The sequence below is a fragment of the Carcharhinus amblyrhynchos genome, chromosome 7 (assembly GCF_965287045.1).
Source record: "Carcharhinus amblyrhynchos chromosome 7, sCarAmb.v2.hapA, whole genome shotgun sequence".
Taxonomy (NCBI): domain Eukaryota; kingdom Metazoa; phylum Chordata; class Chondrichthyes; order Carcharhiniformes; family Carcharhinidae; genus Carcharhinus; species Carcharhinus amblyrhynchos.
Window position 1 is genome coordinate 48,654,348 of NC_137330.1, and position 13,826 is coordinate 48,668,173.

General features: G+C 41.0%; 1 pseudogene; it reads left to right on the forward strand.

Annotated features, from left to right (window-relative positions):
* The first annotated feature begins 8,888 nt into the window (after positions 1-8,888).
* On the forward strand, positions 8,889-9,064 carry LOC145345760 (U2 spliceosomal RNA; annotated as a pseudogene).
* Positions 9,065-13,826: the final 4,762 nt, after the last annotated feature.

The window sequence follows — 13,826 nt, forward strand, 5'->3', positions numbered from 1 at the left end:
ATCCATTCATTAAATTGCCCTTTAGTGTCCAAAGATGTGTAGGTTAGGTGATTGGCCCTGGTGGTATTTGGGGTTATGGGGATAGTGGAGGGTTGGGCATGCCTGATGAGATACTCTTTCAAAGTCATTGCAAAATTGATGGGCTGAATGGCTTCCTTCTGCACTGTAGGGGTTTCTATGGTTCTGTCCTACTTTATACATCTTGATCCACACTGCACTCTCTGGCTGGAAAGACATTAACCACATTTATGATAAGTAGTAACAATCGCATACCATTGACTATTTTCAAGCCATCATCTTTATTCATCAAGAACTTCACCACAAAAGTTGAACAAATTGCAAAATAATGAGCTAAAGCCAAAGCATACTTCAACAGACACAGAGAAATCACAATCTGACGTTGGAAATGGGTTTGCATCAAACAGCCAAATCACAACCATATGCTGTATCATCTCTATCAGGAACAGAGCAGATCAAATGGTTGCTTAGTATCAGGTAGATTCAGAAAGAATGTTCCCAGTGATGGGGGAGTCCAGAACTAGGGGTCACAGTTTGAGGATACTGAACTGAATTTCAGAACTGAAATGAGGAGAAATTTCTTCATCCAGAGAATGTTGAGTGTGTGGAATTCACTACCATAGAATGTAGTTGAGGCCAAAACATTGTCTCATTTCAAGAATAAATTAGATATAACTCTTGGGCCTAAAAGAATCAAGGGAAGGGGTGGGGGGATCAGGATATTGAATTTGATGATCAGCCATGATCAAAATTAATGGCAAAGAAGGCTTGAAGGGCCAAATAGCCTACTTCTGCTTCTAGTTTCTATATTTCTGTTAGATCTGTTCGATGGCAACTCAAAGTGGAAACTGAGACACTTGATAGTGAGCAATCAGGATGTTTTGAGGACAGTAATTATGAGGATGCATTTCATTTTCCAATTTGCGGCTGTAATAGTGATCATTAGCTTCATTCAACTGATCACTCAGAACCATAACCTCCAATTCTTCAAACCAAGTGCAAGCTTGAGAAACCTTCATATCTCCATTATTTCTGTATTTAGAAAATAAATGAACAAGCGGAATTCTAAGGAATGACTTGATGTGCATATGTTTGTTGTTTTGGATGATTTAATTGAACACAAGATATTTACTTTTGCAAGGGGCTCGGGCAGAATTTTCCAACAAATGACAGAGGACACAATCTTACCGGGCGTTCATGCCCCACTGCCACTGTAAACAAGGACGAGGAATTTGGTGCCCAGCCAAATCTCCATTCTCCGTAACAAGACCAGAAAATCCCGTCAGCAGAAATGGTCATAAGAAACATTCATAAGATTTCATCTAGAGTGTCAGGTTCTGATGTGAAAACCAACATGTTTCTCTCCAGAAACACAGCCAGCTTTTCTCACAAGATCTCCTGACACACTGCCAAAAAGAAAATCAGGGATGTGGTGGGGCAGAGCCTGATAGAAACGGCAAGGAGGCACTGCCAGAGACCACCAGAAGACAATGCTCAGCCTTGGCCCTCAACACCCAGGGCCTCCAGGAACATCCACCTCCCCCTCTCCAGCAACCAACACCCGCCCCCGCCCCCCACCCCACCCCTCTCCTGCCTGGCGTTGTCGTCATGGCTGGTTTTCATTTTCAAAAACCAGCAGTGAATTACGCCAGCATGGCATCATGCCAGCGGGGTGGCAAATTCCATAGGGCCATTTAATTAGATTTAAGTTGTTTTAAATGCTTTTTTTGGAGATGTCTAAGGTTCTGGAAATGCGCCTATTCAGGATTAAATTGAAAATGATGAATAAAAATAATTCACATAGCCTCATTACAATACTTAAATTTCCAGGCCACCTGCTGACAGTATATTTATTTTGTGCCCACTCCTCCTGCCTCTTCCGACCTCAGTTAAAATTGAAAGTGGGCAGATTTTTGTTTATTTATTTCCTTGGCATGCAAGTATCATTGGCACAGCCATCATTGTTTCCCAGGCCTGATTGCCCTTGAATTGGACTGACTAGGTTTCTAGGATTTTTCTGTAGGCAATTTAGAGTCTATTATATTACACTACCATCAACTCCATCTTCCCACGCCATCTGCATATTCATTAGTCCCCTTAGTGTACAAAAGTCTCTTGATTTCTGACTTGAATGGACTTAACAATTAAGAAAGTTCCATAATCATCTGAATGAATAAATCTCTCCTCATCTCCATCCTAAATTACCAACTCCCTATTCTGAAACTGTCTCCCCAGTTCCATATTCCCAGTCACGGAAAGCAGGGTATGTTTTCCTTTGTTTCAAGAAAATGATTTTTATTGTCAGAGCTTTAGAAAATCTGCATGCCGGTCTTACGTATTTTATAGGTAGGCTTCTTCCCATTCACTCCCACCAAGAGGGCACCTGAATAACATTCTTTACACATTGGTTTATTAGAGTGTAACTCCATGAGAAGATTGATTAGTAACAAAAGATTCTATAAAAAAGACAAAATTAGCAGTAAATATTTTAAATGTAGACCAAACATAACAGAAGTTCAAGGAAAGCAATTTCATGATAAAAATCAAAATGGTTCTTAATATTGCACTAGAAAATACTCGCTGCATATCTCAACAGAGCCAACCATCTCCTTATAATGCATAGAATTATATATGGCCCAGGTTTTGTGATTGTAATGATGGAGAAGCTTAAAAGTTAAAACACGAAAGATAATTAATGCATTTTATTTTCTCATTTGCTGCCCGTGAAAATACTTCAATACGGCTGGCTTCTTACCAAACTTGATGACATCACTGTTGCTTGGCAGTTGGCCATCTCCTTAATTTGGCACAGTAATGTTGGTAAAGAGGAAATGCACACCTTTGTGGGCAACCTATCGAGACCGATAGCACCATTGCTTTGTCACTAACTGTAAAAACCAATTTGTAATTTTTACAGCAGAAGAAGAGGCCATTCAAACTATTTGGCCATTTGGCACTTTGTTAATGTTTATGTGCCACACAAGCCTCCTACCAACAGATTCTTCTATTCTTTTCTCTTTTGTGAAATTATCTAGTTCCCCTTAAATGCTCCTGTTATCGTCTCAATCATTCCTAGCTGAATATAGAGTTTAAATTAAGTTAATTCAAATGATGGTTAGTCTTAAGATACTCTGCTTGCTGTTATATCTTCACTAAGTTCTTCAGACCTCTGCCATTCTCTGAAACCACTTTGCTTTGCATAATGTTACACAGATTAGGAAAGCAGAAATATTGACAGAACTTATTTTAACTAAACAACAGCAAGTGAAACTTACAAAGACAACTCTGACTAATGATGAAATTTGTTAATATATGTACATTGGCACTTGTAAATTTAGCATCATAGGCAGGACCTTAAACTTGTACACCTTAATCACCTGTGAAGAAAGGCTCCAGAAATATACATAACAATATGACAAGCTGCAGAGCTCAGCAAAGATTATACAGCCACCAGCTGATACAAGCAACCAGCTTCACTTTCAAACTTTCAGACTAAGGATGATTGAGTGAGTGTGAAAAAGACATAGTTAAAAGTCTACGACACCAGGTTAAAGTCCAACAGGTCCAAGTCCAACAGTGTCTCCACATCATGAAAAAGGCATGGTAAAAGTTTTAGAAATTGGAAAATATGCTTATGATGATATTATTGGAATTGCATACGCAGGGGTGATTCTTTATGGATTTCTTTCTTGTTTCTGAACATAACTTAATTGATTGAAGGTGCCATAAGGATACAGTTAGCAGCTCCCAGGATATTGGTGAAATCTTGCAATTACAAAGAACTCCTGTTTAACTTTCAGTTACCACAGCCGTGTTGAAGGAAAACAGTGAAACAATTATCCTGACCAACAGAGATACAGGAAAAGTAATTTTAACATTGCACGTTAGTTGATATCTCCGAGATTGGCATGGATCTGAAATATATGCTACGCACAGCAGTTGTCATTCTTACTGACATCAGTAAAGCATAACTTATGGAGGAAACAACATGGCTGATTTGATATTAAGCACATGATTGATCAGAGAATGGCAGGGATTCTCTAGTCCTGCTGCAGTGAATGAAGTTTTTGCTGAGTGCCAAATTTTCCATTCTTGCTGGCAAAAGTGGCAGAAGAATGAAATTGGAGAATTCAGGCCAACATCTGCTTGTTACGTATGAATTTATAGTGGGACTGAGTATCATTCTGGTCTGTGAAATTGACTAATGGTCCATAGATCCCTTTGAAGTAAAGTTGAAAGATCTTCTATGGTTTCTTTATGTACCAGTAATGGCAAGTAGATGTGTTTTGGTCACTTTTTCCAGCTAACTCATAGGTATTGTTGGAACTTTGAACTTTGGCAAGCATGTGATCACTTTGACTGATTTTCATTTGCAATGGTGTAGGACTGTAACTTGCATATGTAAATAGCACCCTGCTCTAAAGAGTCAGTCAAACTTTTCGCCAATTAATAAGCCCACCTGAAAACTGCAATTGGTGGACATTGGACAAAATGACTCCTGGCCATGTCCCTTTTCAGCTGCCAACAGCAAGGCAGTGGTATTCCTAAGCTTCGCTTATACCTTTAGTACCAAGGAGTACCACTCGGAAACCCCTTTTCACTGCTGGTAATTGAAAGAAATCACCATTTTTTCTGCCTACGGGGTGCCTGAGCTCCTAATCCAGCAATTGGTATAAGTCACCAATGCAGTTTTCACATTTTTGCACAAACTGTCCACCGACTTCAGCAAAGGTCCAAGTTAGAAAGTTAGGCTCAAAATAGTCTATGGGAAAAAGGGTGAAAAGCAGCCTGTTTTACACAGGGAATGGAAATTAAGCAAAATATATAGTGGGATTTAAATTCACTGTTGTGCTTTTGGTGCTGAAAAGTTTTTATAAATATTCTAAGCTTGGTTGACTACAATGGTTTCTTCAAAGAGAATAAGTGGTCTGCAAAAGGAGAAATGAAACAACTCAGCCCCTATGAAGAAATCACAGCTGTCAATCAGGCTTGTAAGAATGTTTATAAATATTGGCCTCAGGAATAATGGGCGGGTACTTCAGATACATTCAACCGTGAAGGAAAAGAGAGGGAAACACAGCTGACTGGAGGCTGAGTAGAAAACTATTCAGCTGTCAATCAAAGCCTATTCCAAAGGACTATTCCAAAGGACACTGTGAAATTAAATAAGTTCAAAGGTTTTCAATGGAATCAATGGTATTTCAAAGGATTTCAGCTTTCCATGAAAGCTCATAGACTTCAAATACAAACTGTGTAAATAGAATGGGGCTGAGTGAAAAGCTATGGAGAAGGGAACCCTTTCTGTCCCCAATGAAAATCACATCTTCTGACAGTGGACATCAGAAGCTTGCACCTACAGCTTCTGAGAGGGAGAAAGGGAAATCCCTGATGCAGAATGGAGTGCTGCTGTGCCCCCAGTTAACTAGGGAACACCATTTCCGATTTCTGAAAGTCAGGCTGACTGGCAAGTTTCATGGGATGAAAACATTTGCATCCATCAGGTGGGTGAACCCCACCTGACAGATGCTGTTGGTGCCAGAGCAAAGCCCACCCATTTTCCCACTAGCGGGAGCATTTAGTCTGAAAATGGGAGAATTCTGCCTATATCTCAAAGACAATCAAAGGATTGTGTATCCTTTTAACATTTCTAATGGACTCTAACTCCCTTTATTTCTGATACCAGTATGTGTGTATCAGTATGACGTTGTGTTTTTGCTACTTTTTCTCAGGTTGATTGGTTTTCAGTGGCCTTCTCAGTCCTGTACTAAATCTGAATGGTTAAGGAGATGTATAATTTCCTATTCTGTTTGCTCAGCACCTAGTTACTGTGCTTTCCCCATTGGGACATTATTAGTTGCACTTTCACTGCATGATGTGAAAAACCATAAAAAACCATGTGACAGTGTTTATAAACACTGTTAGATTTACTCCCACAGCGAATTATAGCTCATTAATGTTTCTACTTAATGTTAATCTTCAATAATGTTTCAAGTTCAAAATGCTTAATTCACTTCCCGTTTATTATATTATTTTCCTAATGTTGTATCAGATTTTCAAAGAGTTCCTTTCTAAACACAAACCTGAAATCACCACAAATTCTGCAACAGGTTAGCAAGGCCATGTAAAAAAAAAGTAAGCCAAGCATCAAACTTTATCCTGAGCGAAGAAAATCTTCCATTTATTTTGTGTCTTTCACAAGTATGGAACATCCTCACTGTGCTTTAAAGTTAATAAAACACGTTTTGAAATGTTGCCATCATTGTATTGAAGGAAATATTGCCACCAATGTGCACACAGCAAACACCCACAATGCAATGCCAGATAATGGCCAAATCATCCGATCTGTGATATTAATTGAGAACTAAATGTTGGCCAGGGCGTCAGACATAGCTCACCTGATCGTCTTCCTGGAGTCAGCCTGGTAAACCTTCCCTCGAGCAAGAACATCCTTTTCAGCAAAGGAGGCCAAAACTGCACACAATATTCCAGGTGTGGCCTCCTCACCAAGGCCCTGTATAATTGCAACAACACATCCCTGCCCCTGTACTCGAAACCTCTCGCAATGAAGGCCAACACACCACTTGCCTTCTATACTGCATGCTGCTCCTGCATGCTTATGTTCAGCATCTGGTGCACAAGGACACCCAAATCCCACTGCACACTCCCCTCTCTCAATTTACAGCCATTCAGGTAGTAATCTGCCTTCTTGCCTCTGCTTCCAAAGTGAATAACCTCACACTTATCCAAATTATATTACATTTGCCATTGATTTTCCCACTCACCCAATCTGTCCAGATCAGGCTGAAGGATCTCTGCATTTTTGTCACAGTTCACCCTCCTACCCAACTTCATATCATCTGCAAACTTTGAGATGTTACAGTTTGTTCCCTCATCCAAATCATTAATAAATATTGTGAATATCGGAGGGCCCAGCACTGATCCCTGCGGTACCCATTAATTCCTACTCCTTGTTTCCTTTTTGTCAACCAGTTTTCTATCCACCTCAATACATTTCCTCTAATCACATGTGCTTTAATCTTGCACTACAATCTCTTATATGGGACTTCGTTAAACGCTTTCTGAAGGTCCAAATATACCACATTGACTGGCTCCTCCTTGTCAACTTTACTAGTTACATATTCAAAGAATTCCAACAGATTTCTCTTTTATACATCCATGCTAACTCTGTCTGATCCTGCCACTGCTTTCTAAATGTTCTGCTATAAAGTCCTTGATAATGGATTCAAGAATATTCCCACTACCGATGTTAGGCTTCCTGGTCTATACTTCCCTGTTTTCTCTCTCCCTCCCTGTTTGAATTTCGGAGTGATATTAGCTACCCTCCAATCTGCAAGGACTGTTCCAGAGTCTATGAAATCCTGGAAGATGACAACCAATGCATCCACTATTTCCACAGCCCACTTCCTTAATGTACTGAGATGTACATTATCAGGCCACGGGGATTTATCCATCTTCAATCCCATCAACTTTCCCACAGCATTTCTCTACTAATACTGATCTCCTTCAGTTCTTCCCTCTCACCATATCTTGCATTCTCCAACATTTCTGGTATCTGATTTGTGTTCTCTTTTGTGAAGATAGAACAAAAGTATGCATTCAGTTGCTCAGTGTTTCATTGCCCCTATTATACATTCCCCCTTTCTGTCTGTAGGGGACCTACATTTGTTTTCACCAACCTCTTTCTCTTCATGTATCTATAGAAACTCTTTGTGTCAGTTTTTATATTCCCTGCAAGTGCAGCAGGTGGTCAGGAAGGCAAATGGGATGCTGGCCTTCATAGCGAGGGGGATTGAATATAAAAGTAGGGAGGTCTTGCTGCAGCTGTATAGGGCATTGGTGAGGCCGCAGCTGGAGTACTGTGTGCAGTTTTGGGCGCCGCACCTGCGCAAGGATATTTTGGCCCTGGAAGGAGTGCAGAGGAGGTTTACTAGGCTGATACCGGAGTTGAGGGGATTGAACTATGAGGAGAGGCTGAATAAACTAGGCTTGTACTCGTTAGAGTTTAGAAGAATGAGGGGAGATCTCATTGAGACGTATAAGATGATGAATGGGATGGATAGGATAGAGGTGGAGAGACTCTTCCCGCTCAAAAAAGACAGTAGGACTAGGGGGCACAGCCTCAAGATAAAGGGGAGGCGGTTTAGAACGGAGTTGAGGAGGAACTTCTTCACTCAAAGGGTGGTGAATCTCTGGAATTCTCTGCCCGTTGAAGTGGTGGAGGCTGCCTCGCTAAATATTTTTAAGAAGCGGGTTGATGGGTTCTTGATAAGAGAGGGGATTAAGGGTTATGGGGAGAGGGCGGGAAAGTGGAACTGAGCCACAACAGATCAGCCATGATCTTATTGAATGGCGGGGCAGGCTCGAGGGGCTGGATGGCCTACTCCTGCTCCTATTTCTTATGTTCTTATGTTCTTATGTTCTTACTTTCGTACTGTATTTTCTGCTTCTTAATCAATCCCTTGGTCCTTCTTTGCTGAATTCCATACTGCTCCCAATCCTCAGACCTACTATTTTTCTTGGCCAATCTGTATGCTTCTTCCTCAGATCAGATACTATCTCTAACTTCCTTTGTAAGGCATGGATTGACCCTCTCACCCATTTTGCTTTTATGTCAGACAGGAATAAACAGTTGCTGCAGTTCCTCCATGCGTTCCTTGAATGTTTGCCATTGCTTATCCACTGTCATCCCTTTAAGCAACTCTCCCCAATCTATCAAGGCCAACTCACACCTCATTTCTTCATAGTTTCCTTGATGAGACCCAGTTTAGCATCTTATCTGAAAGACAGCACCTCTGACAGTACAGCAATCCTTCAATACTATACTGAAGTCTCAGCTTTAGACTGTTGTATTCGCTTCTCGGCCTTTTGGCTGAGATTACGTGTAGTTTCTGTTCTTACCAGTTTAATGTCTGATATGTTCCCTATCTGGAGGCCAAATGTAATATTCAAGATGGCACCAGAGCATGGCAACTTATTGCGAGCTGTCCCCAGAATATAATTCCATCTTTTACTCTGGTTACATTTTGCATCCTCTCCCTTTCTTCTCCCCTATGTAGCCTTTGAATGGTATGCTTTGTCTGTATAGTGTACAAAAAGCAATAATTTTAACTGTGTCCCAATACATGTGAAAACACTGAATCAAATCAAATCTTGGAATGGGACTTGATATGGAACATTGTGACTTAGAGACAAGATTGCTGCCAACTAAGTCAACATGACATTGCCACTGAGTAGAGGGAGAGAATTGAAAAATAGCTAAGTCACAGTAAACCAGTGTTGAAAAAAATATGAAGACATCAGTCAGAAAATTGGACGAGTAAACTGGGAGGAGGTGTACTTGGGGAAAAGTACTGAAGGAAGGTGGTGGATTTTCAAGGAATGTTTGTCTGGAGCTCTGCACGACAATGTTCCGATGAGACAGGGAGATTTTGGTAGGTCATGGGAACCGTGGTGCACTAAGGTTGTGATGGACCTATTCAGGAAGGAAAGAAAGGCATACAGAAGTTTCAGAGAGCTAGGAGATGTTAAGGATCTAGAGGAGTATACGGGTTGTAGGAAGGGGCTTAAAAAGGAAATTAGGAGAGCCAGAAGGGGTCATGAGAAGGCCTTGGCAGGTAAGATTAAGGAGAACCCCAAGGCGTTCTACAAATATGTGAAGAGTAAAAGGATGAGATGTGAAGGGATAGGACCTATAAAAGGTGAAGGGGGAAAAGTCTGTGTGGAACCAGAAGAAATGGCAGAGGTGCTTAATGAATACTTTGCCTCGGTATTCATGGTGGAAAACGATCTGGGAGATTGTACTGCAGGTTTGCGGCAGACTGAAAAGATTGAGTATGTGGACATTAAGATAGAGGATGTGTTGGTACTTTTAAATTCTATCAAGATAGGTAAGTCGCCGGGACCGGATGGGATGGACCCCAGGTTACTGTGGGAGGTGAGGGAAGTGATTGCAGAGCCCCTGGCGATGATCTTTGCGTTGTCGATGGAGATGGGAGAGGTTCCAGAGGATTGGAGGATTGCGCATGTGGTTCCTATTTTCAAGAAAGTAAACAGGGATAGCCCGGGAAATTACCGACCGGTGAGTCTGACCTCAATGGTTGGAAAGTTGATGGAGAGGATACTGAGTGACAGGATTTATGAACATTTAGAGAAGTTTAGTATGATCAGAAATAGTCAGCATGGCTTTGTCAAGGGCAGTTCATGCCTTACGAGCCTAGTTGAGTCCTTTAAAAATGTGACTGAACACATTGACGAAGAAAGAGTGGTGGATATGGTTTACATGGACTTCAGCAAGGTGTTTGATAAGGTCCCCCATGCAAGACTTCTTGAAAAAGTGAGGGGGCATGGGATCCAAGGGGCTGTTGCCTTGTGGATCCAGAACTGGCTTGCCTGCAGAAGGCAGAGAGTGGTTGTGGATGGGTCTTTTTCTGCATGGAGGTTGGTCACCGGTGGAGTGCCCCAGGGATCTGTTCTGGGACCTTTGTTGTTTGTCATTTTCATAAATGACCTGGATGAGGAAGTGGAGGGATGGGTTAGCAAGTTCAACGAAGATACAAAGGTTGGTGGTGTTGTGGATAGTCTGGAGGGATGTCAGAAGTTGCAGCGAGACATAGATAGGATGCAAGACTGGGCGGAGAAGTGGCAAATGGCCTTCAACGCGGATAAACGTGTAGTGGTCCATTTTGGCAGGACCAATGGGATGAAGGAGTACAATATCAAGGGTAGGACTCTTAGCAGTGTAGAGGAGCAGAAGGACCTTGGAGTCTGGGTCCATAGGACTCTTAAATCGGCCTCACAGGTGGAGGATGTGATCAAGAGGGCGTGTGGTGTACTGGCCTTCATTAATCGAGGGATTGAGTTTCGGAGTCGGGAGGTAATGCTGCAACTTTATAAGACCCTTGTCAGACCCCACGTGGAGTACTGTGCGCAGTTCTGGTCACCTCACTACAGGAAGGGTGTGGAAGCTATTGAGAGGGTGCAGAGGAGATTTACAAGGATGTTGCCTGGATTGGGAGGCATGCCTTATGAGGATAGGTTGAGGGAGTAGGTCTTTACCCCCTGGAGAGACGAAGGTTGAGAGGCGACTTGATAGAGGTTTATAAGATGTTGAGAGGTATAGACAGGGTGGATTCTTGGAGGCTATTTCCCAGGGCTGAGAATGGTCACTACGAGAGGACACAGGTTTAAGGTGCTGGGGAGCAGGTACAGAGGAGATGGCAGGGATAAGTTTTTCACTCAGAGGGTGGTGAGTGAGTGGAATCGGCTGCTGTCGGTGGTGATAAAGGTGAACTCGTTGGGGTCTTTTAAGAGACTTTCTGGATGAGTATATGGGATCTAATGGGATTGAGAGTTATAGATAGGCCTGGTAGGTATGGATATGATCGGTGCAACTTGTGGGCCCAAGGGCCTGTTTGTGCTGTAGTGTTCTATGTTCTATGAAATTTTCTTCAACCACATTTAGATCACTGCTTGCAATTCTTGTCACCATGTTATAAAAAAGGAGATAGAGGCACTGAAAAGGGTACAGAGAAGATTTTGCAAGGATGATACCAGAAATATCTGTACATATCAGAAATTGACTGATGTGATAGATCTCTTTTCCCTTAAATAAAGAAAAGGCTCAGGGTTGGCCTAATGGCCTAATGGGGCTTTTAAAACAATAAAATTTTAGATATTGTGGATGGAAAGGGTAGGATTTTGTGCTTTTTCCCCACATCACCCACCCCCCAATTTCCCCACACCACCCCCTGCCTCCCAACAGTGTGTTTTACAGCAGCAGAAGTGGCCAAAGGCTGTATCTTCCAGTCCCACTGATGTTGAAGTATTTTCCAAATGCTCACTCCCCTCACAGCTAGTGAACCTGCGACAAGAGAATTGCCGTCAGTGGGATCAGAAGATCCCACCAGCTGGAAAACTTTGGCCAACAGAATGTTTTCTTGCAATGAAGAGCACCAGATCTGACTTTTAGACCAGTTTTCAGGCGCTCCCTTATGCACTCTGCCTGCAAAAACATCAGCAATTCTGAATCGCACTATAGGAGCCTATGGACGGGGCTTAACATGCCTGAAAGTCTGCAGCTCCGATCAGCGCCTCCAACTGCGCATGTGCAGCAAAAGAAATGATAGTATGCTGCTCCCCTGCCACATTCCTCTTGGGCTGGGTGAAGAGCTTAAGCCATCAATATAGTCAATATCAATATGATAGCTTAGACTATCAATATAAGATAGTTATCAAGACATCTGATCGGGAATCAGAAGCTGAAATCTCAGTTGAACATGGTAATTACTCTGGGAGGGCTAGCTGGCATGAGGGCTCCACTGAAAATTGTGAGGGGAAATGTACACTATATTGCACAACACATTAATCCATCAAGTTTTGCCACACTGGTTTTATCATTAGGGATTTGAAAATACAAAGTAGAAAAATGATATGTAAATCATTGTCTTAGTTATCACATTATTACTCTAAAAAGGAAATTCAAGATGAATTGAGGTTTTCCCGGAATTACTTTTATGATTAAATTATTATTTGTTTTGCACTGCACACACCAGAAATGTGGGAATTGTAGCATTCAGTACTTTTTGTAAAGTAAATACGCTGAAGCAGTTTAGATGGCTGGAGTAAATTAAACATTAAGAAGATCTGATTTGTATTAGATTTGAATTACAGCGTACAAAGAGTTATTTTCCCTTCATTTAAGTTGTAATTGCTATTTTAATGATGCCAATTTGGAAAATACTTCTTCAGCTCTACTACATAATAAAGCAATTTTGACTTATTAAATATAAATTAGGAGTAATATAGATTGCCAAAACCCCAGGGTAAAGACAGAGCTCTATATGTACTTTAATAGGTGCCTTGTTTCAGTGGCAAATGCTTGACAAACATTTTAAATGTTAATTGTATCACTTGTACTTGATCTATTGAGCCATGGTTCTTTTTTTTTATAACACTTCGATCTATACTCCACAAAAATTTAATTAAAAGTGACTTTGAATTGAACATGTCTTTGTAACTAGTACCAGTGAAGACTGCCAAGAAATAATTTGATAGGGCGGTGAGCCAAAATTAAGCTGGGAAAGGATGTACCACAACAATTCTAGCAACTAAGTTCTGTAAGGCTAGAAAAATGTGACGTGATATTTTTGATCATGATCTCAATTTGGTCACGGTTGCTTACCTTCTTGTTGACCAGTGTTTCTGTATGCATTGCAGCAGGTAAGTGGTATGTAATGGATTGGGTGAAAAAAAGAAATGGATTTTGTTAAGATATCTGCAAAAAATATTTTTTGCAGATATCTTAACAAAATCCAAAGCATTTTCTTTTTCCATCAAGCACAGATGGCTAACACATTTGGGGCATAATTTTTTAATTAAGTACCTCAAAACCTATTTATCTAATCTAAAAAGATTAGTTGAACACAACTGCATTTTTATATAATTGTTACCATATCAGTTGGAGCAATCATGAGAGCCTGAACAATAAACGGTTGCAAAAAAAAACTTGTGATCGCTCTTGGTTTCTGTTATACTGTGGTGCACTTCTGCAGCTAGTGCGAAATGTCAGCATGGAGAACTGCTCTGCAAAATGTTGTACCACTTAAACAAACCAAAATCAAATGGTTACATGTTGCATGAGGTCTCATCTTCCTGAATTTAATTCCATTGTTCTTTGATTTCATTCTTATCTCTGATGGCATCTGTGATTCTAGAGAGGGAGGGAAGGAATGCCTACAAAAAAAGTGCAGTTATTTCTGAATAATTTTACGTCTTTTACAATTTTTCTA